This window comes from Pseudorca crassidens, chromosome X, assembly GCF_039906515.1.
Source record: "Pseudorca crassidens isolate mPseCra1 chromosome X, mPseCra1.hap1, whole genome shotgun sequence".
In the NCBI taxonomy this organism is placed as follows: domain Eukaryota; kingdom Metazoa; phylum Chordata; class Mammalia; order Artiodactyla; family Delphinidae; genus Pseudorca; species Pseudorca crassidens.
The window spans coordinates 63,853,264-63,866,318 of record NC_090317.1 but is presented as its reverse complement, the minus strand read 5'-3'; the positions used below and the strand labels follow the sequence as shown (position 1 = coordinate 63,866,318).

The 13,055-nt window shown below is 38.1% G+C and overlaps 1 pseudogene; it reads right to left on the bottom strand.

Moving 5' to 3' along the window:
• Nucleotides 1-9,622: 9,622 nt before the first annotated feature.
• LOC137216368 (serine/threonine-protein phosphatase PP1-beta catalytic subunit pseudogene) lies at nt 9,623-10,702 on the bottom strand (annotated as a pseudogene).
• Between the last annotated feature and the right edge of the window lie 2,353 nt (nt 10,703-13,055).

Here is a 13,055-nt window from a genome sequence, read left to right as displayed (position 1 = left end):
TCCCATCTAGAGTACTTTTAATTTCATTTATTGTGTTGTTCATCGTTGCTTGTTTCATCTTTAGTTCTTCTAGGTCCTTGTTAACTGATTCTTGCATTTTGTCCAATCTATTGTCCATTCTATCTCCAAGATTTCAGATCAACCTTAGTATCATTATTCTGAATTCTCTTTCAGGTAGACTGCCTATTTCCTCTTCATTTGTTAGGTCTGGTGCATTTTTATCTTGCTCCTTTATCTGCTGTGTGTTTTTCTGTCTTCTCATTTTGCTTATCTTACTGTGTTTGGGGTCTCCTTTTTGCAGGCTGCAGGTTTGTAGTTCCTCCTGTTTTCGATGTCTGTCTCCAGTGGCTAAGGTTGGTTCAGTGGGTTGTGTAGGCTTCCTGGTGGAGGGGACTAGTGCCTGTGTTGTGGTGGATGAGGCTGGATCTTGTCTCTCTAGTGGGCAGGTTCACGTCTGGTGGTGTGTTTGGGGGTGTCTGTGGCCTTATTATGATTTTAGGCAGCCTCTCTGCTAATGGTTGGGGTTGTGTTCCTGTTTTGCTAGTTGTTTGGCATAGGTTTTCCAGCACTGTGGCTTGCTGGTCGTTGAGTGAAGCTGGGTGCTGGTGTTAAGATGGAGGTCTCTGGGAGATTTTCGCTGTTTGATATTATGTGGAGCTGGGAGGTCTCTTGTTGACCTGTGTCCTGAAGTTGGCTGTCCTACCTCAGAGGCAGAGCCCTGCCTCCTGGCTGGAGCACCAAAAGCTTTTCATCCACAGGCTCAGGATAAAAGGGAGAAAAAGTAGAGGGAATTAGTAGAAGTATAAGGAAAGAAAGAAGGAAAGGAGGGTAGGAAGGAAGGAAGAAAGAAAGAAAGAAGCAAAGAAGGAAAGAAGGCAAGAAGGAAAGAAAGGAGGGAGGGAGGAAGGAAGGAAGGAGGGAAAGAAGGAAAAAAGACAGAAAGAAAGAAGATACAGTAAAAATAAAATAAAGTATAATAAAGTTATTGAATTAAAAAATTCTTATTTAGAAAAAAAAAAGGGGATGGAAAGAACCTTAGGACAAATGTTGGAAGCAAAGCTATACAGACAAAATCTTACACAGAAGCATACACATACACCCTCACTAAAAGAGGTAAATGGGGAAAAATCCTAAATCTTGCTGTCAGAGACCATCTCCTCAATTTGGGATGATTCGTTGTCTAAAGGAGGGAAGGAAGGACGGAAAGAAAGAAAGAACGAAGGTAAAGTATAATGACGTTATTAAAATTAATTATTAAGAAAAAAAATTAAAAAAAAAAACATGGACGGATAGAACCCTAGGACAAATGGTGGAAGCAAGACTATACAGACAAGATCTCACACAGAAGCATACACATACACATTCACAAAAAGAGGAAAAGGGAAAAAATCATAGATCTTGCTCCTAAAGTCCACTTCCTTAATTTGGGATGATTGGTTGTCTATTCAGGTATTCCACAGATGCAGGGTATATCAAGTTGATTGTGGAGCTTTAATCCGTTGCTTCTGAGGCTGCTGGGAGAGATTTCCCTTTCTCTTCTTTGTTCTCACAGCTCCCAGGGCTAAGCTTTGGATTTGGCCCTGCCACTGCGTGTAGATCGCTGGAGGGCGTCTGTTTTTTGCTCAGACAGGATGGGGTTAAAAGAGCCGCTGATTGGGGGCTCTGGCGCACTCAGGCCGGCGGGGACGGAGGGGCACAGAATGCGGGGCGGGCCTGCGGTGGCAAAGGCCGGCGTGACTTTGCACCAGCCTGAGGCGCGCTGTGCGCTCTCCCGGGGAAGTTGTCCCTGGATCCCGGGAACCTTTCAGTGGCGGGCTGCACAGGCTCCGCGGAAGAGGGGTGTGGAGAGTGACCTGTGCTCGCACACAGGCCCCTCGGTGGCGGCAACAGCAGCCTTAACGTCTCCCGCCCGCCTCTGGGGTCCGCGCTTTTAGCCGCGGCTCGCGCCCGTCTCTTGATTCCGCCCTTTCAGCCGCGGCTCGCGCCCGTCTCTGGGGTCCGCGCTTTCAGCCGCGGCTCGCGCCCGTCTCTGGGGTTCGCGCTTTTAGCCGCGGCTCGCGCCCGTCTCTGGAGTTCCTTTAAGCAGCGTTCTTAAACCTCTCTCCTCACGCCCCAGGAAACAAAGAGGGAAGGAAAAGTCTCCTGCCTCTTCGGCAGGTGCAGGCTTTTCCCCGGACTCCCTCCCGGCTAGCTGTGGTGCACTAACCCCTTCAGGCTATGTTCAAGCCGCCAACCCCAGTCCTCTCCCTGCGCTCCGGCCTCAGCTCGCAGCCCCGCCCGCCCCGGCGGGTGAGCAGACAAGCCTCTCGGGCTGGTGAGTGCCGGTCTGCACCGATCCTCTGTGTGGGAATCTCCCCGTTTTGCCCTCCGCACCCGTTGCTGTGCACTTCTCCGCAGCTTCGAAGCTCCCCCCACCGCCTCCCGCAGTCTCCGCCCGCGAAGGGGCTTCCTAGAGTGTGGAAACTTTTCCTCCTTCACAGCTCCCTCCCACTGGTGCAGGTGCCGTCCCTATTCTTTTGTCTCTGTTTTTTCTTTTGCCCTACCCAGGTACGTGGGGAGTTTCTTGCCTTTTGGGAGGTCTGAGGTCTTCTGCCAGCCTTCAGTAGGTGTTCTGTAGGAGTTGTTCCACGTGTAGATGTATTTCTGGTGTATCTGTGGGGAGGAAGGTGATCTCCGCGTCTTACTCTTCCGCCATCTTCCGCCTTCCGTCGGTTTATAATTTTTATATACTGTTGTTAAGGTTTCTGGGGCTTCATTGATCTAAGGATTTTTATTCTTCAACAGTTATGAAAAATTCTTAGCCATTATGTTTTTATATATTGAATATTTCACTTTTCCCATTCTCACTTTAATCTCCTTCTAGAATTTGGATTAGATATATGTTAGACTGTCTCACTCTATCCTCCATGTCTTTTCACTTCTCTTATATTTTCCACTTTTTGTATTTGTGGATTTTATTTGAGATAATTTCTTAGGTAGTATTTTTCAGTTCACTAATTCTCCTTTAGTTGTGCCTAAAATGTTGTTTAATCCACTGGCTAAATTTCAGTGTTTATATTTTTTATTTCTAGATATTGTGTTTTGTTCCTTTTCAACTTAGTTTGGTCATTCCTCAGTCATATTTGCAAGTTTTCCTTTTATCTATTTAATATTTTAATCATACTTTTTATATTCTGACCTAGTCAATACTAAATCTAAAATCATTATTGTTATGTCTGTTAACCTTTTTTTTCAGCTGGCTCTCACTTATGGTACCTCATTTATTTGTTTGTTTTGAAATATGATACATATTTTCTTTGGAATTTCATTTTTGGAAATTCTGTGTGACCTTGAGTAAAAATGTGTTATTCCTGAAAGCTTTGCATTTTATTCTGATGGGGACACTACCCATCTGAGACAACTTTAAATTCTACACTAGAGACTTTTATAACCACAAAGGTACTGTAAATTTTTAAGAAACACATGTGAGGGATGGTTATCTTTATGAATTCTGAGGGACTATTTAGTTGTATGTATTTTATAATTTCCATTATGATATTTTCTTAAACTTAGTAATGGATATTTTTTAGTATCCTAAGGAAAGTAATGGCTGCTTTGTAACTGATAGCTACTGTAGGTAGAGAATGTGGTCTGTATGATATAATGTAATTATTTTTAATGCTTAAAACACAATAAATTTCCATAAACTGAACATACCTATGTAACAAGCACCTAAATAAGGAAACAGAACACTGCTAAGCATCCCAGAAGCACCATTTGTTCTCCCTTCCAACAAGAAAACTGCTATCCTGACTCCATGTATTATATATGTGAAAATGATTATTTTATTTAAGTACAACATGCTTTCAGAAAAAGTGCATAAATCATGATTGCTTAGTTTAATGTATTTTCACCAAGTAAATACTCTCACAAGACAACTACCCACATCATGAAATAAAAATTTTCAAATCTTTATTCTGTAGAACTTGAACTTACACAAAGCTGTATGTCAATTATATTAGCAAAACTGGAAGAAAAAAAATTAAAAAGATGTAGGAATTTTAGGAAATAATCAGATAAGTGTACATTTGCATTCATCCCCTGTTTGATTAACGTGTTTAACAAAATTTATTTCATTAAATAAATTGTAAAGCAACTATATTCCAAAGGAAAAAAAAGAATATTCATAAAGACATTTTTCATAGTAGCAAAATACTCAAAACCATTCAAATAAATTAATACATTGCATTACTGTTATAAAAAGAAATACTCTATAGAAATGAAAACAAAGAACTAAAGCAGTATTCAAAAGTGTGGATGAATCTCACAAACATAATATTAAGCAAAAGAAGGCAAACATAAAACAGTACATACTGCATGCTTCTATGTATGTAAAATTCACAATCCATAAAAAAAATAAAATGAGGCTAGAAATCAGGAAAGTGGTTTTCTTTGACAAAGTGGGAGATTAGTAACAAGGAGGGGCAGAAGGGAGTATAGTTGTTTTACACTGCTGTGTCAGTTTCTGCTGTACAGCAAAATGAATCAGCTATACTTATACATATATCCCCTCTTTTCTATACATATATCCTCTCTTTTCCTTCCCACTTAGGTCCACATGGAGCACTGAGTAGAGTTCCCTGTGCTATATGGTAAGTTCTCATTAGTTTATTTTATACACAGTAGTGTATATATGTCAAACCTAATCTCCAAATTCATCCCACCCCCCTTTTCCACCTTGGTATCCATACGTTTGTTCACTATGTCTGTGTCTGTATTTCTGCTATGCAAATAAGATCATCTATAACATTTTCCAGATTGCACATATATGTGTTAATATATGATATTTCTTTTTCTCTTTCTGACTTCACTCTGTATGACAGTCTCTAGGTGCATCCACATCTCTGCAAAAGACACAATTTCTTTCCTTTTTATGACTGAGTAATATTCGATTCTATATATGTACCATATCATTATTGATTCCTCTGTTGATGGACATTTAGGCTGCCTCCAAGTCCTGGCTATTGTAAATAGTGCTGCAATGAACACTGGGGTGCATATATCTTTTCTAAGTATGGTTTTATTTGGGTATATGCCTAGGAGTGGGATTGCTGGGTCACATGGCAGTTTATTTTCAGTTTTTTAAGGACCCCCCATACGGTTCTCCATAGTGACTGTATCAATATACATTCCCACCTACAGTGGCAGAGGGTTCCCTTTTCTCCGCACCCTCTCCAGCATTTATTGTTTGTAGAGTTTTTGATGATGGCCATTCTGACTGGTGTGAGGTGATACCTCATTGTAGTTTTGATTTACATTTCTCTAATGATTAGTGATGTTGAGCATCCTTTCATGTGTTTGTTGGCCATCTGTATGTCTTCTTTGAGGAAATGTCTATTTAGGTCTTCTGCCCATTTTTTCATTAGGTTGTTTGTTTTTTTAATATTGAGCTGCATGAGCTGTTTGTATATTTTGGAGATTAATTCCTTGTCAGTTGCTTCATTTGCAAATATTTTCTCCTATTCTGAGGGTTGCTTTTTTACCTTGTTTATGGTTTCCTTGGGTGTGCAAAAGGTTTGAAGTGTAATTAGGTTCCATTTGTTTATTCTTGTTTTTATTTTTCTACTCTAGGAGGTGGGTCAAAAAAGATCTTCATGGATTTATGTTAAAGAATGATCTACCTATGTTGTCCTCTAAGAGTTTTATAGTGTCTGGCCTTACATTTGGGTCTTAAATCCATTTTGAGTTTATTTTTGTGTATGGTGTTAGGGAGTGTTCTAATTTCATTCTTTTATATGTAGCTCTCCAGTTTTTCCAGAATCGCTTATTGAAGAGACTGTCTTTTCTCCATTGTATATTCTTGCCTTCTTTGTCATAGATTAGGTGACCATAGGTGTGTGGGTTTACCTCTGGGCTTTCTATCCTGTTCCATTGATCTATATTTCTGTTTTTGTGCTTGTGTCATACTGTCTTTATTACTGTAGCTTTGTGTTATAGTCTGAAGTCAGGAAGCCTGATTCCTCCAGCTCCATTTTTCTTTCTCAAGATTGCTTTGGCTCTTCAGGGTCTTTTGTGTTTCCATACAAATTGTAAATTTTTTTCTACTTCTGTGAAAAATGCCATTGGTAATTTGACAGGGATTGTAATGAATCTGTAGATTGCTTTGGGTAGTATAGTCATTTTCACAATATTGATTCTTCAAATCCAAGGACATGATATATCTCTGTTTGTGCCATCTTTAGTTTCTTTCCTTAGTGTCTTATAGTTTTTTGCATACAGGTCTTTTGCCACCTTAGGTAGGTTTATTCCCAGGTATTTTACTCTTTTTCTTGCAATGGTAAATGGGATTGTTTCCTTAATTTCTCTCTCTGATTTTTCATCATTATTGTATAGGAATGCAAGAGATTTTTGTGTATTAATTTTGTGTCCTGCAACTTTACTGCATTCAATTATGAGGTCTAGTAGTTTTCTGGTGGCATCTTTAGGATTTTTTATGTAGAGTATCATGTCATCTGCAAACAATGACAGCTTTATTTCTTCTTTTCCAATTTGGATTCCTTTTATTTAATTTTCTTCTCTGATTGCTGTGGCTAGGACTTCCAAAGCCATGGTGAATAATAGTGGTGAGAGTGGACAGCCTTGTCTTTTTCCTGATCTTAGAGGAAATGCTTTTCATTTTTCACCATTGAGAATGGCGTTTGCTGTGTGTTTGTCGTATATGGGCTTTATTATGTTGAGATATGTTCCCTATGTGCCCACTTTCTAGAGGGTTTTTGTCAGAAATCGGTGTTGAATTTTGTCAAAAGCTTTTTCTGTATCTATTGAGATGATCATATGGTTTTTAATCTTTAATTTGTTAATATGGTGTATCACATTGATTGATTTGTGTATACTGAAGAATCCTTGAATCCCTGGTATAAATCCCACTTGATCATGATGTATGATCCTTTTAATGTGTTGTTGGGTTCTGTTTCCTAGTATTTTGTCCAGGATTTTTGTATCTATATTCATCAGTGATATTGGCTTTGAATTTTCTTTTTTTTGTGATATCTCTGTCTGGTTTTGGAATCAGGGTGATGGTGGCCTCATAGAATGAGCTTGGGAGTGTTCCTTCTGTTGCAATTTTTTGGAAGAGTTTGAGAAGTTTAGGTGTCAGCCCTTCCCTAAATGTTCGACAGAATTCTCCTGTGAAGCCGTCTGGTCCTGGGCTTTTGTTTGTTGGAAGATTTTTAATCACAGTTTCAATTTCAGTGCTTGTGATTGGTCTGTTCATATTTTCTATTTCTTCCTGCTTCAGTATTGGAAGGATATACTTTTCAAAGAATTTTTCCATTTCTTCCAGGTTGGCCATTTTATTGACATAAGTTGCTTGTATTAGTCTCTTATGATCCTTTGTATTTCTTCAATGTCAGTTGTAACTTCGTTTTATTTTCTAATTTTGTTGACTTGAGTTCTCTTTTTTTCTTGATGAGTCTGGCTGAAGGTTGATGAATTTGTTTATCTTCTCAAATAGCCAGCTTTTAGTTTCATTTATCTTTTCTATTGTTTTCTTAATTTCAATTTCATTTATTTCTGCTCTGATCTTTATGTTTTCTTTCCTTTACTAGGTTATTTTGTTGTTGTTCTTTCTCCATTTGCTGTAGGTGTATAGTTAGGTTGTTTATTTGAGATTTTTCTTGTTTCATGAAGCAGTGTCATATTGTTATGAACTACCTTCTTAGACCTGCTTTTGTTGCATCCCATGGGTTTTTGGTCATGGTGTTTTCATTGTCATTTGTTTCCAGGTATTTTTTGATTTCCTTTTTGATTCGTTCAGTGATATCTTGGTTATTTAGCAGCTTACTGTTTAGCCTCCATGTGTTTGTGCTTTTTACATTTTTGTTCCTGTAATTGATTTCTAATCTCATAGTGTTGTGGTCAGAAAGATGCTTGCTATGATTTAAGTTTCATTAAATTTACCGAGACTTAATTTGTGACCCAAGATGTGATCTGTCCTGGAGTATTTTCCATGTGTACTTGAGAAGAAAGTGTATTCTGCTGCTTTTGGATGGAATGTCCTATAAATATCAATTAATTCTATCTTGTCTTATGTATAATTTAAGGCCTGTGTTTCTTTATTAATTTTCTGTCTGTATGATCTATCCATTGGTATTAAGTGGAGAGTTAAAGTCCCCCAATATTACTCTGTTACTGTTGATTTTCCTTTTTATGGCTGTTAGCATTTGCCTTATGTATTTTTGGTGCATAAATATTTACAATTTTTATATCTTTTTCTTGTATTGATTCCTTGATCATTTTGTTGTGTCCTTTCTTGTCTCTTTTAATAGTCTTTATTTTAAAGTCTATTTTTTCTGATATGAGTATTGCTACTCCAGGTTTCTTTTGATTTCCATTTGCATGGAATATCTTTTTCCATCCCCTCACTTTCAGTCTGTATGTGTCCCCAGGTCTGAAGTGGGTGTCTTTTAGACAGCATATATACAGGTCTTGTTTTTGTATCCATTCAGCCAGTCTGTGTCATTTGGTTGGAGCATTTAATCCATTTACATTTAAGGTAATTATTGATATTTATGTTCTGATTACCATTTTCTTAATTGTTCTGAGTTTGTTTTTGTAGGTGTTTTTCGTCTCTTGTGTTTCCCGCCTAGAGAAGTTCCTTTAGTATTTGTTGAATGTTGGTTTGGTGGTGCTGAATTCTCTTAGGTTTTGCTTGTCTGTTTAGCTTTTGATTTCTCCATTGAATCTGAATGAGATCCTTGCTGGATAGAGTATTCTTGGTTTTAGTATTTTTCCCTTTCATGACTTTAAGTATATCCTGCCACTCCTTTCTGTCTTGCAGAGTTTCTGCTAAAAAATCAGCTGATAAGCTTCTGGATATTTCATTGTATATCATTTGTTGTTTTCCCCTTGCTGCTTTTAATACATTTTCTTTGTATTTAATTTTTGTTAGCTTTATTAATATGTGTCTCAGAGTGTATCTCCTTGGGTTTATCCTGTATGGTATTCTCTGTGCTTCCTGGAATTGGGTGATGATTTCCTTCCCCATGTTAGGGAAGTTTTCAACTATAATCTATTCAAATATTTTCTCAGACTCTTTCTCTTTCTCTTCTCCTCAGACCCTTATAATTCAAATGATTTTGTGTTTAATGTTGTCCCAGAAGTCTCTGAGACTGTCCTCGTGTCTTTCATTCTCTTTTTCTTTGTTCTGCTCCATGGTAGCTATATCCACCATTCTATCTTTCATCTCACTTATCCGTTCTTCTGCCTCAGTTATTCTGCTATTTGTTCCTTCTAGTGTATTTATCACTTCAGTTATTGTGTTGTTCATCACTAATTGTTTGTTCTTTATTTCTTCTAGGCCCTTGTTAAACATTTCATGTATCTTCTCAATCTGTGCCTCCATTCTATTTCTGAGATCTTAGGTCATCTTTAGTATCATTACTGTAAATTCTTTTTCAGGTAGATTGCCTATTTACTCTTCATTTATTTGGTCTTGTGGATTTTTAGCATGCTCCTTCATCTGCAACATATTTCTCTGTCATCTCATTTTGTCTAATTTACTGTGCTTGTGGTCTCCTTTCTGCAGGCTGCAGGGTTGTAGTTCCTTTTGCTTCTGTTTTCTGCCCCCTGGTGGATGATCATAAAGGGTGTCAAATGGCTTGATGGTTTTACAGTGCTCACTTATATATTATGAAGTATGTCCTTAACAAATCTGATGGTTTCTTTACAGAGTTCCTTTCTTCACCTTTTATTCAATGGATTAGCTGTTCAAGGTGGAGTGACAGGATGTCCTGAACTCAGTCTGCCATATTGGTTCTTAGCTTTCTTTTCCGATGACTTCAATATCTAAAATGAGCACATCAAAGTTTCATCCACACTTATCATTCCACCAGCATCATCAAACTTGCCAAAGTAATTTGGGGCTGAAAATATGGTTACCAATTATCACTTAGCAAGGATTTCATATCCATCTTCCACCACCTGATGAGCTTGACAAATGAAGTCTAAATCATGATGATTCAGAAATTTACCAATGACAGCAGCTCTAAAGTGAAGGAAACACCACGACCATTTTCTTCCCAAACTTGTACTTCCTTGTCTGGGTCAGACCACAACAAATCACAGAGCAAACCTGTATCGGAGACTTCAGTGGGTCTCATAATTCTCCTAATCTTCTCTATAGATCACAGGTCTGGTAACAGTCCTCCAAGACAACAGAAAATCTTCTCACCCACAATGGCAGCTGTAGGCAGACAGTTGAAGCAATCAGTTAAGGTCTTCCACAATTTAATATTAAACCTTCTTTTGCATTACTCATAGAATCTATAAATGCAATTGACCCTAGCACAGTCATGGTTTCCTCTTAAGAGAAAGAAATTCCCTTGATATTTGATTTTATAAGCCAATAGCAAACAAATGGTTTCCAAAGACTTCTTTCCTCTGTCTACATAATCTTCTAAGAAAAGATAGTTGGCTTCTGGGGGAAAGCATCTGTATTCAAATATTCACAGCAAATCTGTATACTGTCCATGAATACCTCCACAAATTTTCAGTGGCCCTTCCAATTCCAAAATAATAGGCTGGCTGAGAAAGTTCTCCAGAGATTTGATACATAAGCCCTGAACTTCTGCTTCAGTCATCTGCACAAAATTCCTGGACAACATCCTTACACCTCTAGCAGTCTGGTGATAAGACTGTCCACATTCAGTTCCCCATCTGCCATCTTGTTGGCACCAGATGCTCCATCCTGGGGAACAAGGTTTTCTCAGGTGCGAGGGCTGTGGCAACAGCTTGGCATTCCCTCATCTATGAGTCATGCAGCGTTTTGACCCCGGTTCCAAATCCTCCTTCCCCCATGCCCTCCCCCTCCCCCCTCCCCCCCAAGTAGTGGAGGGCCCACACACTCGAAGGCACCCACAAAAGAAAAAGAAAGAAAAGAAAGAAAGAAAGAAAGAAAGAAAGAAAGAAAGAAAAGAAAGAAAGAAAGAAAGAAAGAAAGAAAAGAAAGAAAGAAAGAAAGAAAGAAAGAAAGAAAGAAAGAAAGAAAGAAAGAAAGAAAGAAAGAAAGAAAGAAAGAAAGAAGAAAGAAAGAAAGAAGAAAGAAAGAAGTGGAGCTTCCACAAACTGGGCCATGTCAGACCCAGCAGCCCTAAACATTCTTGTATATATCTTTTGGTACACAAATATACACAATGCTGTACATTCTATACACAATACTGTAGATGTGGAATTATTTAACCAAAGGAATGTGCTAATTTATACTTTGTACATGAGTGAAGGAGATTATTTGTCTCTCAGTATTGTCACCAGCACCTAGTGTCACGAATCATTTGCATTTTAGTATTTCAGGTGGGTTTGTTGCAGTTTTTCATTGTGGTTTTAATTTGCATCTCCCTGATGACTAATGAAGTTAATTATCTTTTTTTTTTTTTTTTTTTTTTTGTGGTTCTCTGTCCTCTCACTGTTGCAGTCTCTCCTGCCATGGAGTACAGGCTCCAGATGTGCAGGCTCAGTGGCCATGGCTCACGGGCCCAGCTGCTCTGTGGCATGTGGGATCTTCCCATACTGGGGCATGAACCCATGTCCCCTGCATCAGCAGGCAGACTCTCAACAACTGCGTCACCAGGGAAGCCCTGATTTTCTTTTTATATGCTTAATGGCTATATTGATATCCTCTTTTGTGAAGTGTTTGTTCAAATCTCTTACCCATTTTTCCATGGCTGTCTTTTTTATTTTTATTTTTTTAATTTACTTGTAAGAATGTTATATATAGTAAGAATATGAGGTCTTTGTCATATATATGTATTACAAATATCTTCTCATGCTCTGTGACTTTCTTTTTGATATTTTAACAGTCATTTGATGAAAAGGTCTTAATTTTAATCAAGTCTAATTTATCAATCTTTTCCTTTATAGTTAGTACTTTCTGTTCTAATTTAAGAATATTTTGTCTCTCTCAAAGTCTGTGAAGGCATTCTTCTATATTATTTTCTAAAGCTGTATAATTTACCTTTCAAACTTATGGCTATGATTCATTTCAAACTACTTTTTTCCTGAATAATGTCAGTATTCAATTTCCCGTACAGATTTCTAATTGATCTAGGATCATTTATTGAAAAGATCCATTTCTTCCCACTGCATTACATTTGCTGACTAAAACATTATTCACAATCTAAAAATTGAGGGTAATGTTTTAATCAGCAGGAATTTTTAGGGCTTCAAGCCCAGGAGGAAGCATATCAAGTAACCCTGACAGAACGGCTCCAAGGAGGCAGGGTGGGGCTGGGGGAGCTAGGATATATAGGAGTTTTGCAACAAAGGGCAGGTAGTAGGAACATCAAAAGATTACTGTTAATTAAAGAAAGCCAGATATCCCAAGTTAAATAATTTAGCACCTTTTTAATGCTAAATACCAAAGGGAGGATGTATGGGAAGATGCAAGAGTTTGGGCTCACTGAAATCATTCTTTTGATATGCACCTCAGATATCTGGGGCCAATATCCTGTGTTTTCAGGATATTGAGTTTTCTCAGGGCTCACCGTAGGGTGTGGTTACAGTCTGATGGCTGTTAAATGACAGGTATTCTTTTCCTTCATGTGTTCCCTTAGGGCTCACCAGCTCACCATTTGCAGTGGCTGCAATCGCTGATGACTGTGACATCCTTTGTTTACTATGGCAGGCAACATTCCATTTATCACATTCTCAAGTGGAGAATTTAAAGTTATCAGTGAGGGAGGGAGACGCAAGAGGGAAGAGATATGGGAACATATGTATATGTATAACTGATTCACTTTGTTATAAAGCAGAAACTAACACACCATTGTAAAGCAATTATACCCCAATAAAGATGTTAAAAAAAATAAAGTTATCAGTGAGCATCCTTATGACAATTATTTTAAAATGTTCATTAATTAAATCTCCTCTCAGTTTCATTAATGTATTTTTCTGAGATCTTGTTCTTTTGTTTGAACCAAATTCCTCTGTTTCTCCAATTTTCTTGACATTCTGTGTTGATTTCTATGCATTGGATAAAACAGCCACCACTCCTAGTCTTGAAGGAGTGACCTTGTGTAAAT